This window comes from Notamacropus eugenii, chromosome Y, assembly GCF_028372415.1.
Source record: "Notamacropus eugenii isolate mMacEug1 chromosome Y, mMacEug1.pri_v2, whole genome shotgun sequence".
Classification (NCBI taxonomy): Eukaryota; Metazoa; Chordata; class Mammalia; order Diprotodontia; family Macropodidae; genus Notamacropus; species Notamacropus eugenii.
The window spans coordinates 12,579,685-12,587,617 of record NC_092880.1 but is presented as its reverse complement, the minus strand read 5'-3'; positions in this window follow the sequence as shown (position 1 = coordinate 12,587,617).

Here is a 7,933-nt window from a genome sequence, read left to right as displayed (position 1 = left end):
AAGGATTTGCCACTTGTTCTGATGGAGGAGATGAAAACAATAGAAAAGTAAGTAGGTCCACCAATAGGCAAAGATCCAGACTCTTCTATGCTAAACATAGCATTCTCATGGAATTTAATAGGTAATCAGCTTGTGGATCAAAGAAACAACTAATGTGTGAATATAGGTCTTTACTCAAAAGAAAATCAGAATGAAGATGTTTATGGTTGTTGTTCTGCTGTGTCTGACTCATGACTGTATAGGATTCTCTTGGGAAAGATACTAGAGTTTTATTCAGGGAGAGCTCTGGTAAGGGACTTGCCACGGTCACGCAGGTGGTGAGTGTCTGAGGCCTGATTTGAACTTAAGTCTTCCTGAATCCAGGCCCAGTACTATATCCACCAAGCCACATAGCTGCATGAAGATTAGGTTCACTATTTATGCCAAGTCAACTCAATGTTATGGCAATATAAACATAACTCTAATATTTAAAGACAGCAACAAAACAATTCATGGAATGCTCAAAAGAAGCACCGTGGGGTTTAAAAGGCAGCTAAAGAGAGCAAATAGGGTCTAGATTAGAAAGAGAAAGCCCTGAGTTCCAATCCTGACTGTATGACCCTGGCCAAGTCACAAGTTCTCCAAGTCTCAATTTCATCTTTGCAATGAGAGGGAGAGGTTCAAGGACCACTCTATAATCTATAATTCTATTAGCTGTAAAGGGTAGAAAAAGAAAGTTTCCTTATTTTAAAGTGAATGGATCAAAATTAATGAGCTCCATGGTTATTTTCAGGGTTTGAAATATTAACAGAATAATCTTGTCTTTGCTTTAAAAAAATGCAGAATTTCCGGTTGATGCTTTCGTAGATAGGATCTTGCATTTACTTCCCCCTCTAAAATCTGTGTTTGTTTGCAATGTCTTCATTTCCTAGAATTCCTATATTTGTAGCAAGTAATAGCCTGGTTAACCAACACTCTTAGTCCAAGAGGCATAACTCCAATGGGAAGCATTTCCAGACTGGGTCAGAAAAAAGACAAAATGAGTAAAAGAGACAACTGCCTCAGCAACTTTTTGGCTGCTCATATTGGAAGCAGCACTCACACTTAATTTACGGCTTCACAAAGTTCCGGTTTCAAGGCAATTGCCCCCTTCCCGGCCTATTAGGAAGGCTTGCAACTGAACTTCAGTGCACAAATTAGGGAGTCCAGGCAGGAAGAATATAAGGTGCTGAAATCTTAGATTAGCACAACATTTAAAAGGAATTTTAAACTCTTTTACTTGCTTCTGCCTAATTTGTAAATGCCCCTTGTCTGCTCTCTTGGTCAATGACATTCTAATAGAAAGCGTATGGAAGCTTAGTCTGCAAAGGGAGGTTATTTTGTAGACTAGGGTTGGGGGAAACCTCAGCATTAAAAGTTTGGGGGTTTCTTTTTGATGGTAGAGGAGGGTAAGTGTAATCTTCTGAACCCCAAACTAGACTAGAAAATTATGATTTCAGATATGAGTTGATTTGGGGAGAAAAAGAGACTTTTTTTTTTGATCATAGGATTTCATTGTGAATCGGGGCGGGGGGGGGGGGCAGAAAATTCGAACGCTAAACCAGGATCCAGATACATTCATGTTGCAACCAGAGACACGAGTCTTTGGTCCAAGAATCATTACTGGAAAACTCAAAATCAAACAGATTTCTTCTTCTTTCTGGTGACTACCTTATGCTTCATTCTTTACAGAGATCAAAACAAAACAAAAATTCTCTCAAGGAGATGTTTCTTGGGATTTTAAACCGTTAACAGAGCTTAGAAAGCTTCCATACTTGGCATGTGTGTGCACATGCATGTGTGTGTGTTTTCTAGCAAGAAATATTCAGGTCTTTGCAGGCTTTCTTTCTCCCTTCTTCCCCTCTCCTAGTGTTCCAGTGTCCACCATATGCATAATCTGGGCCTTCTTAAAAGAGAAAGATGGATGTGCCTTCAAAAGGAAAATAATACCTGTTCCTTATTCCTGTAATATTTATGGGGGCCTCTGCTCCAATGATTTTGGCTTTATGAGGTCCTTCTCTGTGGGTTGCCTTTTAATTGCCTGCGGTCTCCTAGCTCTTGAGGTAAGGGCCTTTTGCTCAAGTGTCCACCCTAGCCCACTGAGCAGTCAGTCCCCTTAGTCAAAGCAGTAGTAAAATTGGCATGCCTAAATACTTCAGGAATGCTAACATCTCAGATCTGAGAGAGTTAATTTGGTCCAAAACGCACTCTGGTAATGTTTAGGTTTCAGATAAAGTGCCTACAATGTTGCCCTTTTGACCCCCAGTTCCTTGTTCGTGTGCTTCTAGGAGAAAGTGATACTTAAGTCCCAATCTTTACTTTTATTAGCTCCCAGAGTAGAATAGGATTTCAGCCCAGTCTTATCTCTGCTATAAACATCCTGTTACCATTCATATCTTAAAGATATCTTGGGGAAAATGATTAAATACCTTCCACCAAATGGAAGGAAGCTCATCACAGTCTTCCTCCCACCACCCCTTTAACTGGTGGGGGTAAGTTTAGGCAAGTGAATGATATTGTGCTCTGGATTCCTTAATGTTTTAAAAAAATGTAGTCTATAAACCAGGATGGAGAGATTTCTATGGCATGTGGAATCAGAATGGAAAACCATCTCCTAACAGATTGTGCATGTGTATGTGCGTGCGTGCGTGCATGCGTGTGTGTGTGTGTGTGTGTGTGTGTGTGTGTGTGTGTGTGTGAAGAGGAGTGGTTTAGGTCGTTTGGGCAGTGGAAAAACTTCTGCCTGCCTGTGGTACAGTGGAAAAAGTTTTGGATTTGGAGTCTGAGGACTTGATTTTTACCTCTGTGACCTTAGTCAAGTCACTTGACATCCTTGGGCCTCAGTTTCCCCATTTGTAAAATAAGGGGGTTGGCCTAGCTGGCCCCTGGGGCTCTTCTAGCTCTACAGTTTCCACCCTCTGACCCCAGAAAGACTCAGGACAGAGCAGGTAATGACGTCAGGAGGATGGAGCTTGTGGAAGTTTGAGTCAGGGCTTCATGTTGACCCCCTTCCTGGCCGGCTCCCAGTTTCTCTGAGTGGGGAAGCCTTGGACATCACTTGGACAGGAAACTTCTCCTCCCCCCTAGGTGGAGTTGGATCCAGGCAGGCTTCCCAAGGGCAGCAGGCTTCTTGGGACTCATTGGTAACTTTCAAGGAGAGGCTCTTCACTCGGGTCTCTAAGATGCCCCAAACTTTCCTGACTTCTGGCAGTTGCTTCCAGTCTTCCCCATGCTTAGAATGCCCTCCCTCCTCACCTTTGCTGGTAGAATTCTTGCCCATCCCTTAAAGTCTGCCTCAGCTTCTTCCTTCTTCTGCAGGTTTTGCCAAATTGTTCCACTCTGTCAATGATGAACTTTCCCACCCACCCCAATGGCCTTATGGGGTGGGGGGAGGCATTTCCACAGTGGATCAAAGAAGGCTGGCTTCAGGGGCAGGAGGACTGGTGTTCCAGTCTTGCCTCTGAACACTCAAGTTGTGCTTTTCTTTTCAGTGATTCCGGGCCACTCTCAAGACTAGGTGCTGCTAATGGGTATTGGTAGAGCGAGTTTTCCCAATGGAAGTGTTTTATGTTCATCTAATCACAGTTCCAGAATGTGCCCTTGTCCTGGATTATTGTATATCCTAGTTATATCGATACAACAACCAACATGCAACAATTTACAGAACCACCACCAGAATGTCATAGAAAACAACCCAGATAGACTTCGAAACTCTTTAAGACTATTGTCGCCTTGGCACTGGAAGGGACCTTCGAGTCCGGCCCCAGGTGTGTATAGATTGATAGAATCATTCATCTAGAGCTGGGAGCAATGTGGGGGGCCTGATTTTACAAATACGAATACTGAGGTCCATAAAGATAAAGTGACTCAGCCAAAATCATGCAAGTATCAGAAGCAGGACTTGACCTGAATGTAGCAAGCTTTCCTCTGTACCACTTGACCTTCTGCTCAGCAAAGCATGTTGCTAACCTCTTGACAAAGAGTGGTGGACTACAGGTGAGGAAAGGGGCTTGTCTTGTCATACATGGCCCAATGTATGCATTTGCTTACTTAACCATATTTATTTGTGGTAGGGGTTGGTTATTGGGAGGTGAGCACCAATAGTACATCTTTCAAAACTCATCCACAAATATTCAAGAAATCAGCATAAAAGGTACCAACTGGACCAGATCTGGAGGAGGTTCAAAGCTTGGGTAAAACCCAGTGTCTGCCCTCACCAAGCTTATAGTCTAATATCTCCTCTAAAGTGTGTGCCTCCTCCCGCAGCTAGTCCAAGGATGCAACAGGCCCATAATACCCTCGAATTAAATTGACCTGAACTGAAGTGTTCTCATCCTTATCTCTAGTGGATAGTCATGCCCCATTGGGGTGAGGAATCATGAAGAACCTGGCTACAATTGAAACCTCTTTTTGTCCTTAACTGCTCTTCTCTCCCCATCCCTTCTCACATCCCACTGCCTGTCCTGGTCACTTCTTATGGGGGTCAACTTACTGTATTTGAGAATGGTCCAACATGTCAGTCTTAACTTCTGTGGTTATTTCAGCATTCTAAAACAAGACCAAGTGGCAGTTGATATCAGTGTCTGAATGAGACAGAGAGAGACACACACACAGAGGCACGGAGATAGATAGACAGAGATAGAGACAGAGAAGAAGGGAGACAGAGAGAGAGAGAGAGAGAAGAGAGAGAGAGAGAGAGAGAGAGAGAGAGAGAGAGAGAGAGAGAGAGAGAGAGAGAGAGAGAGAGAGAGAGAGAGAGAGAAATCCAGGAAAGACAGAGAGACAAAAACAGAGAAAAAGACGTATAGTAATTAAGGGTGAGAGAGAGATGGAGAGACAGAAAGACAAGAGAGACACAGACAGAGACAGAGATTGGGATTGAGGAAACCTCTGGGGGATGGCCTGAAGCTTAATCTACTTCTTGAGGTAACTCCTTGAGGTCAGAGACTGGGGCTTGGAGAGCCTCAGATAGCTTCAGGACTGAGCCCCTTCCTGGAGAGGGCCTGCTCCAACTTCTCAGTTTGGCACGACTGGCTTATGAAGCCAGGGACTTCCCAGGGAAAGTCCCAGAAAGTCCAGGCAGACCCATGGCCAGCAGCTTCCTCTGCTCTTTCAGAATCCCTTTCCCTCCTAACATGCTCTCCTCCCCATTCTCTCCCTGGTGGTTTTCCACACTTGGGGAGGGCTCCTCTCCCCACTGAGCTCCTTTCAGTCCCCCTGACTCTCTGCTGGATAGGGACCCTAGTAACTGCTCTGGGACATCGGGAAAGGATGGACAGAGAAGGTGGGTCCTACTGGCTCAGACCCCCAAGAGAGAGCTGAACACTGGTCTGAGATCTGGAGGGAAAGGGATACATGTTTCAGGGTTGATTGATAATCTGTTTCTCTCACCATACTTCTTTAGTTTCAAACTTCTCCCAGCCCCACGGCCTTCTTCCTAAGCACCAAATTTGGGTAAAAAAGGAGTCCCATGTTTTAGACTTGCAAGGGACTTTAGAGGTGGTCTGGTCTACCTCCTTCATTTTATAGAAAAAAGAAACCAAGTCTCAGAGAGGGTGAGGGGCTTTCCCAAGGTCACACAGCTGGCGAGCAGGGCAGCTGAGATTCCACCCAGGAACCAATCTAGGGTTCTGGGTCTCATTGGGTAGCCACGTTCCTGCCTCCCTCCTAGCCCCATTGCTCAGATACCCCTCTCCAGAAGGGGAGACAGCAGCAGCCCCCAAACCTGTCCAGGGGCTTGACTCCTCCAGCAGATCCCTAGATTCATGGCTTCAGCTCTCAGTTCTGCCATGTGGGCAATACTCCCTTGGATGACCAGAGCTGAGGGAGAATGCTGAAGTCACCAGAGGTTCTGTCCAGTCAGAGCTTTTGCATTGTGACTTTCTACATTGTGGTTGCTAGGTTACCTTTCTGCTCTGTAATCTGCTCTCCCTCATCAATTCCTGGGGTCCCCTCCCTTCCCTAGATTACCTTTCCCCACACCTGGATACCGAAGATTCACTCTCCTTGCTGGGGGTTCTTCAGAGCCCTCTCGACTTCCTGGTTACAAGATCAGTGGGAGGAAATAGAGACAGGAGGCAGCCTGGAGTCCTAGGAGAGATGGGGAAGGCTGAAATCAGTCAGTCGGGTGACAGAGAAGGCTGTGGGAATGGTCTTATGACAGAGAACTCTGTCCTTCTGTCTCTAGACTTTGTTTCTACCTGTCTGTCCCTGTTTCAAAGGATAGTGTTGGATTTGGAGTCAGGAAGACTTCAGTTCAAATCTGGATGATACTGGGCAGGTCATTTAACCACACATAGCCTCAGTTTCCTCATCTGTAAAATGGTGATAATAATAGCCCTTTCATCCCAGGAATGTTGTGAGATTTAAATGAAATAATATATGTTATTGGTAACTCTTAAAGGATTCTTTAAATGCTGGCTTTAGCTGTTATTTGGGCTGAAAGAGGTCTCCTGGTCCAATTCTTTCATTTTACAGATGAGGAATCTTGGGCCTAGAGAAGTTAAGTGACTGTGCAAAGCCATACTGATATTGTGTTTCAAAGATAAGATTTTAACCCAGGACCTCTGACTCCAGAACCAAGCATCTTAAAAAAACCCCTAAAACAACATGGATATCCTTTCCTAATGACTCTCTCTCTCCCCCACTTCAAATAGAACCTTGTAACAAAGAACTATAGTGAAGCAAAAGAAATCAATACATAGGCTGTGTCAGAAAATGTAGACCTCATTCCTCACCCAGGGTGCACCACCTTTCTGCCAACAGGTGTCAAGCATTGATTAAGAACCTACCATGTTCTAGGAGACCTAAATGGAATATGAGTCTCTTCTGATAAAATGGAAGCTTCCAGGGGATAGGAAATGTTTCAGATTAGTCAAATTAGAGCTACCTCTCCCTGAGGAATCTGACTTAGAGTGTGCCATCCTTCTACAATACCAGAGAGAAGCCTTTTCAGTGAGAAAATGTGCTGCTGTGTGGGCTTTTCATTGGTTTTGGAGTCATAAGACCTGGGTTCAAGTCTCAGTGCTGATGCTTGATTCACCATGTGACCCTGAGCCATCTCTGACCCTCAGTTTGTTCATCTGTAAAATGGGCTCAGTGCACTTGGTATGGCCAATCTCCCAACACTGCTCTGAGAAAACACTGTAAATGTTAAGGCTGGATAGAAACGTGAGTTATCATTATGATAAATCATCATCATCATCGCTACTATTATTATGTTTTGAGGTAGAGAAAAATCTACTGATTTCAAGATCTGTGGTAATTCTCCCTGCCCCACCCACACCAGCTTGTAGATCCAGTGTTTCCAGGAGACAGCATGGTCTGGTCTTTCTCTCCCATATCCACCCCTTCTCCATGTGGTTTGTTGGGCTTTTGGCCAAATTTGACAGGTGTAGCAGCAAGCATCCTAGCATACCCAGGATGACCTACTAGCACAGGTTCTTAGATCTGCATTTCTTAAAGGAAAGCAACTTTAAAAGGGGTCAACAGTCTTTTTAAAATTACACTCGCTAGTTCAGGGGAAAAGGCAGTACCCTGAATGTCAGAGAAAATACAGAGAAATTAGCATAAAGACCCACAGATAGGTCTCTGACTGCCTGAATCAAAGCAGTATTGCTATACACTTCACCTACACCATTGGATTGAGAGAGCCTTTACATCTGAACAGATGGGGGGGTCTGAACATATAGGACCAGAGAGTCACAAGGTCCTTCTTATGATTGAGCCCCCAAAGCAAAATACCAACTCAGAGTATATATACACTTTTCAGAGCCAAAAGACCTCCCAACCCTCATAACTCAATATCTAATTAGAAATTAGAAAAATGTGTGAAAGCCTTCCTACAAAACAAGCCTCCCCTAAGCAAGCTTCCTTTAATGGGTTCCTTGAGGCCTATTAATGGGTGGGGAAGATC